The 17,479-nt window shown below is 35.7% G+C and overlaps 1 protein-coding gene across 1 annotated transcript in view; it reads right to left on the bottom strand.

Annotated features, from left to right (window-relative positions):
- Positions 1 to 17,479, bottom strand: part of THSD7B (thrombospondin type 1 domain containing 7B) — a 1,079,744-nt gene that overhangs the window by 870,905 nt on the left and 191,360 nt on the right.

The raw sequence follows: 17,479 nt of genomic DNA, 5'->3' as shown, positions 1-17,479 counted from the left end.
TTAAGTGACTTACTCAGGGTCACACAGCTAGTAACATCTGATGCTGGAGCTGAACATAGGCATTCCTGACACCCAACCCAGGGCTCTATCTATTATGATAAAAGATGATTTTTAAAAAATGTATTGTAGTCACATTAAAATTATATTTATATATAGATTTACATTTCTAGGCTCAAATATGGTACCATATTTCATGGGTTTTTTCCATTTTAGTATTTAAAGATATATGCAGAAAGAATGCCATGGGTCTTTTGAAAATATAGCATTATCCACTAGCATTTTATCAGTATTAAGGAAACATAATTCAAATCTGTAGAACAGTTTCATAGAATAGTGATGCAATATAAAACTTGCGTAATGCAAAAACAGGTATTGAAAAATCACATTTCTCTTTTTTCTTTTATTTTAATCATAAAAAATCATGAAAATTGTTCTATAAACATGAATGAGCTAGAAAATATTACCCTACCATTACTTACTAGAGATAGAGATATGAAATTTGGAGATGAAATTTATCTTCTTTTCACTTTAATTTGTACTCCTGCTGTATTGTAAATGTAATAACTATCAACATGAAAAACGTAACAGATTGATAATACCATTGAGCTTTAATTAAACCACTGAATTGAAAAACACCCAGATGGATAACTGGAAAATGTAGTTATAATCCTTCTAAGAAATATGCTGGATTGCTTGTTAGATTGTCACTTGTAAATAAATGTTACTCCAAAAATAGCCCTCCTTCTGAAGATTTGCTAAAAATTAATCATTTAAGTTTGTAAAAACAGATGGTTTCTTTATTTTATTCAATTTAGTTGTGAAACACTTATCACTCTAAATCAGTAAGTCTTCCTTGTCCAAATCCCTGCCCACTGTGGCAGCCCAGCTCTGCAGCTTTCTACATAAATAGATCAATAGTCCTGAAGTGTACATCTTGCTTTTCTACAAATCTATTGGTTCTGATGTTTTAGCTTTGAAATGTCATGTTGTTTGCATGGAATTTTTAGTAGTTGTTAGGCTCTGGAAATTCACAGTGTTTTTTAAAAGTAAAAGGATAGCTGAGGAGATGTCTTAGGTGGAAAGATTTCATAGCTCCCCCTGAAAATAGTAAATACTGGTTTCAGTTCAGTAGAGGAAAAAAGAAAACTAAAGGTTCTCCCCACTGCTTGTTAACAAATTGCCAGTTACTGTCTACTTAGCAAGGAGTTTTGTTTTGCTAAGGTTTCTGGGAAGACGGTTATTGAAGATAGTTACTTGCTCTTTGATTCAAAAAGTCACTAGTATGAGATGGGGAAAGTGTGGCTGAACAACAGTTATTCTGGAAAAGATCTGAGGATTTTTAGCATACTGCAAGTTCAAATGAGTCGATTTTGTGATGTGGTTATTGAAAAAGCTAGTGTAGTCTCAAATTCTATTCAGGGGCAGAACATTTAGAATTAGTGTTGTGAATGGTATAATTGTACTTTGCTCTGGTCACAACATACCTGGTTAGTTATGTACCTGAGACATCACTGTGTTTAAGTAAGACATTGTTGACATTGGTTTCAATGTTGTAGTACAACAGAAAGAACAATGGATTGGGAATTAGAAGGTGTAAGTTTGAATCCTGGCTCTGCCACTTTGGCATGTAACCTTGGGAAAATTACTTAACCCTTCTATGCCTCATTTTCCTCATCTCTAAAATGGTTATGATATTGCCACTACCTCACAGGGTTTTTGAGAGGATCAAAGACAGCATATGCAAAGGTTTTGTAACATACAGAGCCATGTACAAATGACAATTGAATTTTTAAAAAATGAAGAGAAGATTTTAGGCCTCAATTTTCTCCTCTAAATGTTCTCTAAAGTCACTGATAGCATGAACATATCATGTCCATGTCTGCTGTCTATGGAACAAAATGATGAAAACATATTCAAATCATTGATAGTTGATACCTCAGCAGCACAATGCTTCTATGTAGCAGAATTAACCTTAAATGTTGAATAAGCACTGTATTTCAGTGACAGTAGTGAAAAATGAGACAAATATTCAGTTATAGATATACATAAAATATATATTTACAAATATATAAAAATATATAAATATTTATAAATATATATAAATTTATAAACATTTATAAATACATATATATATATGTATATATATATATATATATATATATATATATATATATATATATATATTTCCCACTATACTGCTAATTATGTAGGACAAGAATGTTGGTGAGAGTTGGCTCTTTAAAGTTATTTTAACTACTACTGAAGCAGGAGCATGATAATCAGCTACTTACTGAGTGTATCCATAACACATACATACAAATATGTCTCTCTTTCCATTCCTATATATATATATATACATACATACATATATACATATATATACATGCATATATATATATATGCATATATACATACACACATACAGAGAGAGAGATATGTAGGAATCTTGGCTTAAAAAGGGAATCAAGGCATAGCAAAAAGAACAGTGGTCTGAAATGAGAGTACCTGGATTCTGCATCACATCTTTGTGATGTCAGTCAGGTTGTTCAAACTCTATGATTTTTAGTATACGAATCTACAAAATGAGTAGGTTAGAACAGATTATCTTTAATGTTCCTTCCAGATTCAAATCCTATGATCTTGGTATGTTCTCAAGCACTCTATTTGTCACCATGCAGAAAGTTAAAAAAAAAAATGAGTCCTTTCCCCCATACAACTTGTAACTTAATTGGCATAAAAAGACTCATCCATATGAAAACAGTATGATAATACAATTGAGTTATAATTTGTGTGGCATGGAGAATAAGTACTAGAGAAAAAATTCCTCTCCAGGTTCCATTCTTAATGTTTCACACTTTTTTCTCCACTATTCCTAACAGACTTCTCACCCTGGAAGATTCTTCTTCCCCAGTCACCATTTCACCATGGAAGATAGCACCACTGCTGTAGTATTGTGCCAGAACACTGTGGGTTTTGTTTTTTTGTTTTTCCCAAGGTGGAGGCTCAGAACATACAGGAGAATTATTAATTCACCTTTTTTTTTTTATTTTAGTATTTCCCAAGGAAAAGAGAAAAACTTAGAGCTGGTCCTTTTTGAGAAAAGAACAGTTTTGGATTAGGGAGTCTGGTATTGGGAGATAGGCCCATGGGTACTCCCTTCCCATTGCTTTTCAATGACTGGTTTGAAAGAAAACCTATTTCTCCGGAAGGGTGAATCCAAATGAGTAGCCAGGAAGGTAACCTTGAACTCTTGTTTTCTTAACACTTTCCTGTGTGCTATAGTTCCTCTTAGCAGGGAATACAAAAGAATAGAGAATATAAATAAAACTTTATTTAGTAAATACTGTAAATAACAAAATAATGTGTTCAGCTCTATCTCTTGGGGTATTTTCAGTTGTGTCCAAGTCTTTGTGACCATGTTTGGGGTTTTCTTGGCAAAGATAACAAAGCAGTTTGAGATTTCCTGCTCCAGCTCATTTTATAAATGAGGAAACTGAGGCCAACAAGATTAAGTCACATTCCCATCATCACACAGCTAGCAAGTGTCTGAGGCCAGATTTGAACTCAGGAAGATGAGTCTTCCTGACTCCAGGTCCAGCATCCTACCCATTGTACCACATAGCTGCCCTATGTCTATTGTTTTTGTTGGTCCCATGATTTCACTGGTATAGATAATACCAGGTAAGGAAACTCCCTCTACAAGTTCAGGTGGACACCTATATATGTATCAAGGGTTATTCTTAAATTTTGTCTTTTTGACACTCTCTCTCTCTCTCTCTCTCTCTCTCTCTCTCTCTCTCTCTCTCTCTCTCTCTCTCTCTCTCTCTCTCCCTCTATTATGACCAAATTGGGATGGTCTGGGGTGAGGGAGAGTATTCAGAGAAAGAGAAAGGTAGAAAAAGACAGGAAAAGAGAAGGAATATTAATACCTCATACTGAAGTTGTAAAGATAGTTCTTTGTCTATGGGTTTGAACAACAGGGCACCTACCAGGGAGCTGACTGAAAATTTACCCAGGCTTGAAACCCAGAGTTATCTTCAACTCTTCCTTCATTCCCAACATCCAGTCAGTTAAACATGAAAATGACAGTAAAAGCACAAAAATAATTCCATGCCAGATTTTCTCAGATAAACTTTTACAGTCTGGGAAGTTTCTAATAAAGCCAGTGCTCTCTATGCTGAATGATAACTAGCCAGAAAGATAAGAGGCATTCAATGTCCTACAAAATGGGAAAATAGTACAATTAAGCAAAATTGCTATATTGACTGTAATTAAGCCTACTTGGCTCTACTAATAATTGTTTTCAAAAGCACAAGGACTTTATGAATTCTGACACCTAATGATTTTTTTTCCTATTAGCATGCTAATTAATTTTATAATTAAAGAAAACATTAAGAAACCCACAAAGCTGGAAAAGCAAGACAATGCTAACTTAAATGTGCCATCCATTCTTGAGGGGCATTACATTTAGTTGTTTGCAATGTTAAATGTAAAACCCAAGCATCTTTCTTTTTAACAGAGTTCCTACAATCAGAGGATAGTTCATAATTTAATCAGATATATACAACCTATCTGAAAATAGGAAGAATGAAGAAATGGCCAGCTATAGTGTGACACTGGTGTGAAACTCAAATGGAAGAGGGGCCTCTGAACCATACATAAGGATCCCTGTCCCATACTGACTTAGAAAAACACATTAACATTATCAATATTCCGATGTATTTTTATCCATTTTGTGAAATATTTCTTATTACATTTTAACCTGGTAAATAGTTCATGGGTTTGACACCTCTAGAGGAGGGAATACCAACTGGAGAATACAACAGGTACAAATGTCCTTTAAACAAAAGGCAGATATGTTCCCACCTTTGAGATAATTTGAGACAGTCCATGAAAAAGTCCCAAATTGTCTCCTCTAACCTGCCTCCATAGAAGCTGAAATCATCCTGATTATAGATATTCCTTTAAGTGAGAACATTCACTACAAATTCAGGATTGTTGCATTAAAATGCCAATATTCCACAGTCCTAAGCATTAAGCCATTATTAGCCATTAACAAAATATAAATGTGAATTTGTTCATTAGCTTAGAACTAGTCACCTGCCTATGGGGACTTTGAAGGAAGGGGACATAGGACACATACGTTTTGAGGGGAAGGTTTAATTTAGAGAATGAATTACAACTTAAGATAGTATGAACTATGAAAGCCATAACAAGAATAAATGATCCATATGTGATCAGTACATGATCAATACACAAACTTATGTTTGGACATGACATTGGCTTAATGCCCAAGATCATTACTAAGCAGAAAACCAAAAATATCCACCAATCAGTAGTGACGCACTCTCTAGCTCCTCCTTCCTTTGTTTTCTACAATTACCACAGGGATTTTGGGGGTTCTTCAGAGGGATCTGCCAAACTGTCTGGCTCCCACCCCAGACTGAAGACTGCCCCTGTTTGTAAGTATTCATAATGATTGATTAAATTACTACCTATAATGAATTTGGAGATACTTGGCCTCTTCCTTCGACATCAAAACAACACTCCACAGTTATGGAGGAGGTACAACGTTCCCCAGCAAGGGGCGTTCTGCACCTTATGGGGCAAAGGGTAGTTGGAAAATGGTCCTGAGCATGGAATGCTGGGGACCTTGAACAATTAGGAGGCAGCATAAAGGCGCTGAGTGTCTTTCTTTGGAGTCTGGGTGACAAAAGATAAAGAATGAAGAAGTAAGAAGGTACATAATGTCATCTGGCTGCTCTTCTCACTCCAAACCACCCCACACACAGCTGGTAAAGTGATTTCTATAAATGCACATGTTACCATGTCATTTCTGTATTCAATAAACTCCAGTGGCTCCCTATTGTTGGTAGGATAAAATGCAAATTTCTTTTTTGGGCTTTTAAAACATTTCACAATCTTGTCCCAACCTATCTTTCCAACCTTATTTTATATTACTCCCCCTTCTATACTCTGTAGGCCACCTTCATTTCCTTCCAGAGGTAGACCAAAACATCACTTTCTAACAAAGCCTTTCCAGATCCTTCCAATAACTAGTGCTCTCCCTTCCAAATTACCTTGAATTTAACTACCATGTAATTATTCTGAAAATATATTTGTTCTCTAAATGTATATATATATAGTATCTCCCTTATAGGTTCATATATATGTATATGTGTGTGTGTGTGCATGTGTGTGTATGTGTGTGTATGTGTGTGTATGTCTCCCTCATAGATTCTGTTTTGCTTTCTTTTTATTTCCTTTCTGGCATAGTGTCAAGTATATAGTAGGCACTTAATAAATGCTTATTGAATGATAAAAAAGAAAAAGACACTATGACAAATCTGTGAATGTAACCCCTGACACCAAAGAATTCTATCAACTCATATATTCATCCTTATCTACTTCAGTCACAATTGTTATATTCCAAAAATGTCTGGGGTTTGCTGCCACACTGGGTTGGCATACCTGAAAAGAATTATTGCTGCCTTTGCTTCCTTAGTATAAGTGTAAAAATAGTGCTACATCTAACTACTGAGGACAATTGGATATTACTTGGAGTTCTAGCTGGGGCTAAGATTTCCTAGAATTATTATAAGTCCTGCTTGCCACTCAAGGAGAAATAAGATGGCTGGTGGAACTGATCATGCCATGTATCCTTGCACAGTGTGTGTGTGTATGTGTGTATAAAAATGATAGGTTGTATACAATAAGAAGCAATATTTATTAAATTTCTTTTTATACTATTTACATATGATATATTATATTGTATATGTATATTACATTATAAGGGGTAGCTAAATGTCACAGTGGCTAGAGTGCTAGGCCTGGAGCCAGGAAAACTTGAGTTCAAAGCCTGTCTCATACACTTACTAGCTGTGTGACCCTGAGAAAGTCATTAAACTTTTGTTTACTTCAATTTCCTCATTTGTAAAATGGAAATATTAATAGTACCTACCTCCAAGGGTTGGTATTAGGATCAAATGAGACAATAATAGCAAAGTGCATAGTATAGGCCTCATACACAGTAAATGTTACATAAATATTAGCTATTATTATTAATGATATATTATTTAAACTTTATTTATACATTTTTTAAATGTAGGAGGTATAATTCACAAAAAAATGAAACAGCCCCTACTCTTAAGGATCTTACATTCTATTGGGTGAAAACAAGTTGAACAAAATGAAAAATAGATCTAAGGTGTATAAATAACTTCTGGGAAGAGAGTACTAGCAACTGAGAGGATCTGAATAGACTTCCTGAAGGAGGTCTTTCAAAGCTAAAACCTGAAGGAATTAAGGATTCCATGAGGAAAAAGGAAATTCCAGACATCAAGAGAAGCATCTGTACAAAGGTAAACTGGGGAGGTAAAATATTATATTTGGGGAATAGGGATGTAGGCTAGTATTGTACATTACCAATTTATCCTGTGGAGTAAGATTTAAGCAGTGTACAGCCATATTTTTATACATTGAGATCTAGAATTGGATTAATCAGTGAACTAAAACTGTAACTACTTCACAGGTTTCCCTCCAATTAAGTCCTAAGCGCAACCATGTACTCATTCACTTACTTATTCTCATTTCAATTAACTGAAATTTAATCTGTTTGGGTATTGACACAGATTGTATTTTTAACTTAGTAAATGATCTTTGACAGTTCATATGGCCAGAAAAAAAAAACCACTCTATTATAAACAAGGTGATGGCTGTCTCAGAATGTATTTTCTTATTCTCTTTCATTCTTTCTCTTTCTCTTCATTTTATCCTTCCTTCCTTTCTTTTCTGATATTTGAATTGGTTCTGAAATTCAACAAACAAATGGAGTGAGAAGAAGTACTTACCAGGCCTGTTCAACATTGAACAAAGTCAAGGAGGTAGGAGAATAAAGGATATATTTCTAAGCAAGGGAATTTGGCCAGAGCAAAAAGTATGTAGATGGTAGTGACATGAAGTAAGTCTGAAATAGCAGCCCAGTGCTAGATTGAAGAGGCCTCTGAATGACGGCTTGTTGCTATTGTTCAGTCATTTCAGTCATGTCTGACTCTTCATCACCCCAATTTGGGGTTTTCTTGGCAAAGATACTGGAATGGTTTGCCATTTCCTTCTCTAGCTCATTTTTATAGATGAGGAAACTGAGGCAGAGTTAAATGACTTGCCCAGGGTCCCACACCTAGTAAATGTGTCTAATGCCAGATCTGATCTAAAAAAGATGAATCTTCCTGCTTTCAGGCTCACCACTCGATCCACTATACCACCTAGCTGCCCAGACGGATGGGTAGAAAAAGTTAAATCATGCAACAGGCAATAGGTAACTGCTTAAAAATTTTAAGCCAAGGAGTGGTATGCCAGGATTTATACTTTAAATAGAGGGAAATATGTGAAATACAAATTGTAGCCAGGAAAGGTATGCAATAAGACCTATTAAGTGATTATTCTAATAGTCTATGTAAGTAGCTAATAAGGCCTGTATTAAAGGGGAGAAAAGAGAAAAAGCTAGTATATAGAAGATTGAAATATTGAATGTTGTTTTGAAATCAGCTAGCTTCATTTTTATTTTTATGGTCATATTAACATATCTCTAGCATTATATCAAAGGCAGCAGGAAGAGAATCAAGAAATTAGTACCTGAATATTTATTCATTACCTACTACTTGCCAGGCTTTGTACTAGTCACTAGGGATTGTGAAATTAATGCCTGTCCTCAAGGAGCTTGCAGTCCATCAAGGAAGACAATGTGTGTGTGTTTACATATAAATATAAGGGGTTTTGTTTTTTTGTAGGAAGACAGCACTACCAGCTACATGAAGCAATCTCAAGAAAGATTCATGTAGTTGGTAGGTGTTGAGCTGAGCTTTAAAGGAGACTAAGAACTCTAAGAAGCAGAGAGGAGGAAGTACATTATAGGCACGAAGGACAATGTCTGCAAAGTGCTTAGCGTGGTACTTGACACATGGTAAGTGCTTAATAAAAGAATACTGATTGATTGAAAATGCACAGAGACAAGAGGTAGAGTGCCATGTGTGAGAAACCACAGTAAGGCTAATTTTGGTTAAATGTAGAATGTGTGAAGGGAAGTAATATATAATAAGGCTAGAAAAGTAGATTGAATCTAGGTTGTAAAGGGCTTTAAAAGTCAAAGATGTTTGTATTTGATCCTAGAATTAATAGGGAGGCACCAGACTTTATTGTGCAGGGAAGTGGCCTGGTCAGATGCACTTAGGAGCATCACTTTAGCAGTTGTGTGGAACATAGATTGGAAGGAGCAGAGATTTGAAATAGGGAGACCAATTTGGAGACTACTACTGTAGGCTGGATGAGAGTAGCTAAGGGCCTGAACTAGGGAGATGAAGAAAAATGTACAGATATGACAGATGTTGTGGAGGTTTGGGTACATGCATGATGAGTAAGAGCGAGGACACAAAAAGATATCAATGTTGAGAACCCAAATGACAGGAAGGAGGTGGTACCTCAGACAGAACTAACACAGACGGATTTTGGGAAAAGATTATTGGTTCTGTTTTGGACAAGCTGAGTTTGAGGTGTCTCCAAGATATTCAGTTTAAAATGTCCAACAGGGAATTGGAGCTCAGGAGAGAGCTTGATATATAGATCTGGGATTCATCTGCATAGAGATAATAATTAAACCCAGAGGATCTGATGAAATCACTGAGAAAAGGAGAGGGGGAAAATGAGGGAGGCTATTATACTGTCAATGAGTTAACTAATGTGACCTAACTGGCATTTTTAAAGGGTTTCTCATTTGGGAAATTGTTTGTCTCTTAGACCTCATAAGCACCACTTCGAGTGATTAAAAATAAAGTTCTTTTCAAGCTTGCTTTTTAAAATTCTAAGTTTTGTTTAGTAAAATTCATAGACAGATAAAATACATGTAAGTTTAGTTTGATATTTAAGAAAAGTTTGAGGTAAATACTCCTGCCTGAAAAGAATTAAGTTACCCAAAGGAATTAGGATCATCATAATTATCACACATTTCCAATATGCTAGAACAGGGGTTCTCAATTTCTTTTCTGTTGTAAAGTCCCTTTCCATTCTGGTGAAGACATTGATCCCCTTCTCAAAGTTTTTAAATGCATACGATAAATTATATAGGTTACAAAGGAAACTAAAGAATAGTAAAAAAAAGTGTGTATGTGTATATATATTATATTTATACATAATAGAGACACATATGTGTGTCTATAACTCACACACACACACACACACACACACACAATATCCTATCCAAGATCACAGACTCCCTGAACTCTAGCCCTAGATACCTAGGTTAAGAAGCCTATTAAAAATTTTATTCATTACATATGCATTCCTTTTATAGAGGGACCAAGTATGGCAAAAAAAGAAGGTGCCAGAGTCTCTTTAACGTAATTATTTTCATGTGTGTTTTTATGGAAATGTCCAATATAAAAGTCACATTCCTTAAAAAAAAAAATCACAGAGCCTAGCTTCCTCTCACCCATGCCCTCTCCTAGACCCTGGAAGGACCAATCTAGTCACAGCTTCCTCAATACAGAAAATTTCTGCCACATAAGAAAATAACAAAGCTCTTGGCACTCTGTGTTACTCTTCTCTCCAAATAACATGAGTTATAAACCCTTTTAGAACAGGGTCTATTACAATCAGACCTTTAGCTTCGGGGATGCTGTCACTTGCCACTGTTCTTCCCAAGGTCTTCACTACATGCATGGGTGGGGGGAAGCTACAAACCCAGAGACAGGATCCTTTTTTATACCAGAAAAGGATAAGAATAGTTAGAGTGTAATAACTATATATGGCGAGGTGATTCAACAAGAGCAAAATGTCAGTCTTTAGTTCTTTTTTCCTTTTCAATTTCCAATTCAGTAAAACTTCAGTGTAGACAGAGAGAGAAAAAAAAGGAGAGAGCTCAGGTTTTATTTCTTTACTAAAAGAAGATTATGAAGGCATGTATGACACAGTGGAAAGAACACTGGGGCAGCAGGAGGTAGACCTGGGTTTGAGGCTTGGTATTGCTGCTAACTAGCTGTGTGATTATGCAACTAACAAACTGTTTGTGTCTAAACGTTCTCATCTTGTGAAAGAATGATTTTAAAACATTGTTTCCAGCTCTAAAAGCATAAGATTAAAATGACAACTAACTGAGGCAAATTCATGCACAAAATAATGTATCTTGAATTTTTAGATTGGGTAAAGATGTATACGTTTCCAAATACCAAATTCTTCTCTAATGTACAAATGTGTTCTGCAAGCATAACGAGTTTCCTACCTTGCCTCTCCCCCTTAACCCCAGACCATTATGTTTCAGTTAGAAGATGCTAAATGATAGGTTATGGTACTTGAGATTTTACACAAAAGTAAGGAAACTGCTTAGGGCACATTTGAATTTTTATGACTATAATGATGTCAGCTAGCAAGACAGACTATTTCCTTTCAAAAATAAAGTGTCCCCGGGGTAATAGAACAGAAGGCGGGCCAACCTCTGCTTATGGCTCAGGTTACATAGATGCTGCACCTTAAATAATTTATTTGATGTGATCATATGAAGGCCTCATCTGTGGGAACAGACTGAACTGAAACCAAATCTGTCCCAATCTGTATACTAATCACTGTTCAACAACAGAGAGGTGTTGGAGAGTCCATTAGGTAGTACAAAGTCTGGAGGCACCTACCACTTAAGCACTGAACAGATGCTTATTATGGGTAAAAATGCTGAGCATTCTGCCAGGCATGCAGTTGGGTGCTCAATAATGTTAGTTGAATGACTGAGTGAGTTACACAATAGCTGGATTTGTGATTCAGGAGACAGAATCATAGTAAAATCAAACTCATCTGATTCTGCCATAAGAAGGCAACAAAATATGTCATTTAGATAAACTAGATACCACCCGTGAACAGCAATGGGTCGGGAATAATTCCAATTTGGAGGTGAAAAAAGAAAACAACAACCCAGAGGAAAGGATAATAAAGTAAGAAATGGCAATAAAATGATAACAAACTGAAGAGAGAGGGAATGAAAAAAGAAGGTGAGGGAGGGAAGAAGATGGAGTGGGGAAAGGGAAAAGGGAAAGAGAAGGAAAAGGGTAGAAATGGAGGAAATGTCGGCTTTCTTTTGCTCCAGATTTTGAGATTCATTAGATTATTACTTCAAAAACCACATTATGTCACCGCCTTTTCTCCATGCAAAATCACCAGTAGGATTTGTCTCTATACTTTTATAAGCGGAAATCACTTCTTATGAAGGGTTAGTCTTATTACCCTAAATTTTCCTGATAATTTTTGCTTTTCGTGGTAATTTTGAAAACACCTTCCCCCTTCTTTGATCCTTCTAACAATCACATGGTGTAAAATCGCAGAGTAACAAGATTATAAGATTTAGATCTGGAGGGGATTTAAAGTTTTAGCTCCCTTGGCTGAGAGACAAGGAAACTGAGGCTCTGAGAGACTACACAATTCCCATTTGCATCATGATTTGGGGTTTGCAAAATACTTTTCTTTTCAATAAGGTTTCCAAAGAAGAAAGAGGACTGGAAACATGAAGGAACAGACACTTGGCACGGTATTTGACACATAGTAGGTGATTAATAACAATTGAACGATTGATTTCCCAACTGACTTTCTGGACACCACACAGGTTGTAGGGAGTAGCACTAAGATAATAATGCAGATTTTTTGATCGACCATCCATTTCTCTTTCTACTGTACTATAGGGAGCTTGACCCAACTAGGACAGGGACTATGAACCACCTCTATTCCCACACATGTGGGTAATGAGCTGTCCGTGGTGAGTGACAATGTAACATGTATATAGTAGGCAAGGCTAGACTAGAAAAGAATATGGAAATAACTATTGAGGATCACCATAATCAGGGTTAGAGTCAGCTCTAACTAGCTCCACAACTGTTAAATTTTCAGTGTGAGGATTTATACCTCAGAAATTGGCAAACTCTATAAATCAGGACTTCCTTTATTGTTTTGTGGGTTGTCTAGATCTAAGTTACTAATATAGATTAAACTTAAAAACATATGTGTGCATTCTTGACACTCCCCCAGACCAGTTGTTAAACATTTACCAGCATAACCTTGGTTTGCTCTATAAACATTGCTTGAGCTCCACAGGAATGCAATAGAAGGCTCCTGGAATGAACTAATCACCAGATTGGAGGTCTGATATCTGTAGGATAATGACGACGATGACAACGACGATGACAACAACAACAACAACCCAACTGGATATGAATCAGCACAAGGGTCAGTCAGTCAAAAAAAATTATTAAAAGCTTACTATGTGCCATGGACTATACAAAGAAAGGCAAAAACGCTGCTCTTGTCCTCAAGGAGTTCATATTCTAATGGGAATGGTTTGGAACATCCAAACTCTGTGTGTGTGTGTGTGTGTGTGCGTACATGCATCCATACGTATACAAATATGTACATGTATATACATACATATATATATGTATGTATATACATATACATACATTACATACATTTATACCCATACACACATACACACACACACACACACACACACACATATACAGTGGAAAGTAATCTCAGAGGGAAGGCATTACAATGTTTTTACTCATCATATTGTCATGAATGAATAGGTAGCCTTCTGAAAATGCTTTGATCTGGCTTTCTCAAAATCACTGGTATTATAAGTTCATACTGAGGCCATGCAACAAGTTACATTGAAATGTGTAATTCTGGTTCATTTCTGTGGCTCTATAGATAGACCCAGCATGGTTGCTGGAACTGTCTTCTCATTCTTGTATTTAAAATTTAGATCAGAAACGGTAATATGACAAAGAGCCAGTGAATCTCGTTCTTCAACTTCCCTCACTTATTGGCTCTTGCTTTCTTGTGTCTGAAAGAGCAGGGAGATGCATCCCTCAACTTCTTTGCTTGGTATAGATAGGAATGTATACTTGAGGCAAATCTGGAAATAAATGTCTTTGGAGTGAGTAATTCCTATTTTATCCAAGCCCACTTCATGTATTCATTGAAAATAACCACTGAATACCTACTGTGTACATAGAACTATTTTTGATAGGTACTTGATATGTAATGGCCACTTGAATTTTTTAGGAGGCTCTACAATAATAGTTTATAATAGAGACACTGAAGGATTCTTCAGTATCATTCAACACAGTAGCCTGCTGCTATTACAAAGGCAACAGCATTCTATCACCAAATTTACAAGTAATACTACAAGGCTCATGGCAATTTTATGATAAATCCCTGTTTCCATGTACTGAGTACCTTGATTATCTAGTCTGTGGAAAACAAATGTAGTCTCGAAATGTATTTTACATTAAGATGGAAAAAGAAAAAAATGGCCTTTGTGGTGGTCTACTATATGCTTCAAGTCCTCAAAATGATTCTTTAATGTTCAAATGACTTAGAATGCTCATATTTCTCAATCAACTTCAAGCTGATGTTTAGCTACACATACGTAAGGCAACTTTAAAATTCTTTCTTTATGTAGAAATGCCTGGAACATCACAGGGGTTTTCATTACCAATGCACTCCTAATGTAGCTAAGATATTCATATACTCAGTTCATTTTCCCTGTAGACTGTTATGCTATTCTTCCTAGTTCAAATTCTGATTCAGGAATTTGAAAGCTTTGTGACCTTGGGCAAGTGACATAACATGTCAGTCTTAGTTTGCTCATCTCCAAAATGAGGGAAATAGTATCCATTATACAGGGTTATTGTGGAACTCAAATGAAATAATATACATTAAGCACTTTGAAAACTTGATACATTATATAAATGTTAGTCACTATTATTATTCAAACCAAAAGAACAGGTAAAATTATTCTTTAGGAATTAACTTCAGGAAATAATTTTGTATTATATTTAAAGGCACCATTTTAATTACCAAGTGAAAAGGTCAGTTTTAAGAGATCCAATTCTAGGGAAACAGGAAGAGAGCATTGTTAAAAGGGTATCGCTAAACAGAAATTTTAAATTTAACCTATTCCAATGAAAACATGTCAGGAGTATTTTAGAGTCATGAGTCGCTTAATTATATTTCATGTTCTGCATTCATTATAAGGAGATGGTGTCTTAAAAATAATGATGGATTTTCTTTTAATGGAAAGAATAGTTTTATGTAAGGAATGAAATAAGTTTACAGAAATATGTATATGTTTTCCTATATAGAAGAAATATTAATATAAGAGGAAAAAATAAAAAAATCAACAATTGTTCCCTTCCTTTTGATATAAAGAAAGCTCAAAGCGTGTCTAAACTTCCTTTCCTTCCTTAATGAAAATGGTATTGATTTTTCATCCTTGTGAATCATTGCCTAGAAGCAATTTCTTTTAGCTGCAGGTTCTCACATTTAATTTGGATGTATGCTTAAGGGAGAGTTTATCAATAAAATTTCCAGTGGTATGCTGAAAGGTTTTTATTAGAAAGAAACAGTCAAGGTAATTTTATCAATTTTGTTAAACAACAAGATGATCAAAAATTATTAATGAACTGCTTTTAAAGAGTAGTTTCAGCATGAACATGGATCATACACCCCAGGACAGCTGTAACAATAGGTATCAAACACACTATCATGATGAGGAAAAACAAACTCACGCATGTTTGTGACAAGGTCAATGTGTTTCTTGCACCAAATTTGGGCTAAAAGATTTACACTGATGGTTAAATAAAGTTACCAAATAGTTCTCTAGCTATACCAGTAGGTTTCTGATCATGCCATCTGTAATTTCTAATTATGAAATAAATATTAGCAAAAATATATAGCCCTTTGATTTTCCTCCATAAATAATGAGAACATGAAGTAAAGGAAAACCATCACTTTTTAAATTCATTTTTAACTCTTGGGTCATTGATTATGGAGTCAAGGCACTCAAGTTGTATCTATACAAAACTAATAGCTAGGTTGTGTTTCTAAAAAGCCTTTTTGATAACCATCTGCAATAACAAAAACAAAAAGCATTTAAGGGCAAAAAAATGTGCTGAGATCACTGCTATTATGGGTCACACATCTGGGTTCCAAGCAAGTTGGGGGCAGGGGCAGGAGGGTGATAATTTATATAGCTGTTCATCCACTTTACAAGGAGTTGTTCTAGGAGAGACTACAGTGACTTTGTACTGCCATACTTGTCAATCCCTTTATTCTATCATTAAGCTCAGGAAATGGGATATGGGTTGATCTGACCAGATTAACTTAATATGATTTTAATGGCTGACAATATGATTTTAAACTTTCTAATGGACTCTGAGAGGTAATATGATATAGGGGAAATAATGCTGGGTTTGTGGTCAGAACAACATAACTTGGAAGCCACTTACTTTTTCAGTCTTACTTTTATATCATTCTAATTCTGAGACTCTCCATTTAAGTCAAATTTACTTGCTAACTCTTCTATATACATGACATTGTATCTCTTTTATCTGAGCTATTGTCTGTATCTTACATGCATTCCCCTTTTCCCCTCTATCTGGTTGAATTCTCACTTTCCTTCAAAGCACAACTTACATGCTGACTCTTAGAGGAGGCCTTCCTGGATTCCCCCAGATATCATCATCCTCTCCTACAGGAGATAGCTATGTGTATATGTATGTGTGTGTATATGTATATGAGTATAATATATATTTTGTGTGTGTGTGTGTGTGTGTGTGTGTGTGTGTGTATGTGTGCGTGTGTATGAGAAAGAAATAGATAGTGTTCTCTTACTTATTGTGCACAGGTGCTGTCACTCTGCTCCTGGTTAATAAGTGTCTTGAGAGAAAAGGCTATTCCATTTTGTCTTTGAATTCCCCAAACCATTCATTCATTCATTCATTCATTCATTCATTCATTCATTCCAGAGAGAGGAGAATATCAAGGAGGAGAGACTGATCAACAAGTGTGAAAGGCTTCAGAGAGGTCAAGGAGAATGTGGATTGAGAAAGGCCATTGGATGTGGCAACTAAGATTATTGGTAACTTTGGAGAGAACAGTTTAGGGGAATGAGAAAATCAGAAGCCAGATTGTAAGGAGTTAAGAAGAGAGTAAGAGGAGAGAAAGCAGAAACACCTATTGTAGACAGTCTTTTTTGAGGTTTTGTGGTGGGTTTTTTTTTTTCAGGATAGAGGAGACATGAGAATGTTTATAGGCAGTAGGAACTGAACAAGTTGAGAGAAAGAGCTTGAAATTAAGTGAAAGAGTAGAGATGACAGAGGAGACAATCTGTTGGAGGACAGGGGATGGACAGAATCACTTGAACAAGTACAGTGGTTAGCCTTGGTAAGAGTAGAGCCACTTCATCATGTGAAACAGGGAGTTGCTACTGAGAGTGGGATAGATTGATAAAGAAGGCATAGCAGAAACAATGAGGACCCATTTGAAGTTGTATAACATAAATTTGTAATGGTCACAGTCAGAACGATTATGTGATTTTTTTCAATCTTAGCAATGGTGATGAATGGTGGGAACGATCCAAGGCTGAGGCTTGGCTGAGCATAAT

This window comes from Phascolarctos cinereus, unplaced genomic scaffold, assembly GCF_003287225.1.
Source record: "Phascolarctos cinereus isolate Bilbo 61053 unplaced genomic scaffold, phaCin_HiC Scaffold_726;HRSCAF=1367, whole genome shotgun sequence".
NCBI lineage: Eukaryota > Metazoa > Chordata > Mammalia > Diprotodontia > Phascolarctidae > Phascolarctos > Phascolarctos cinereus.
Note: the sequence above shows the minus strand (reverse complement) of the source record. Positions and strands in the feature narration are given on the sequence as shown.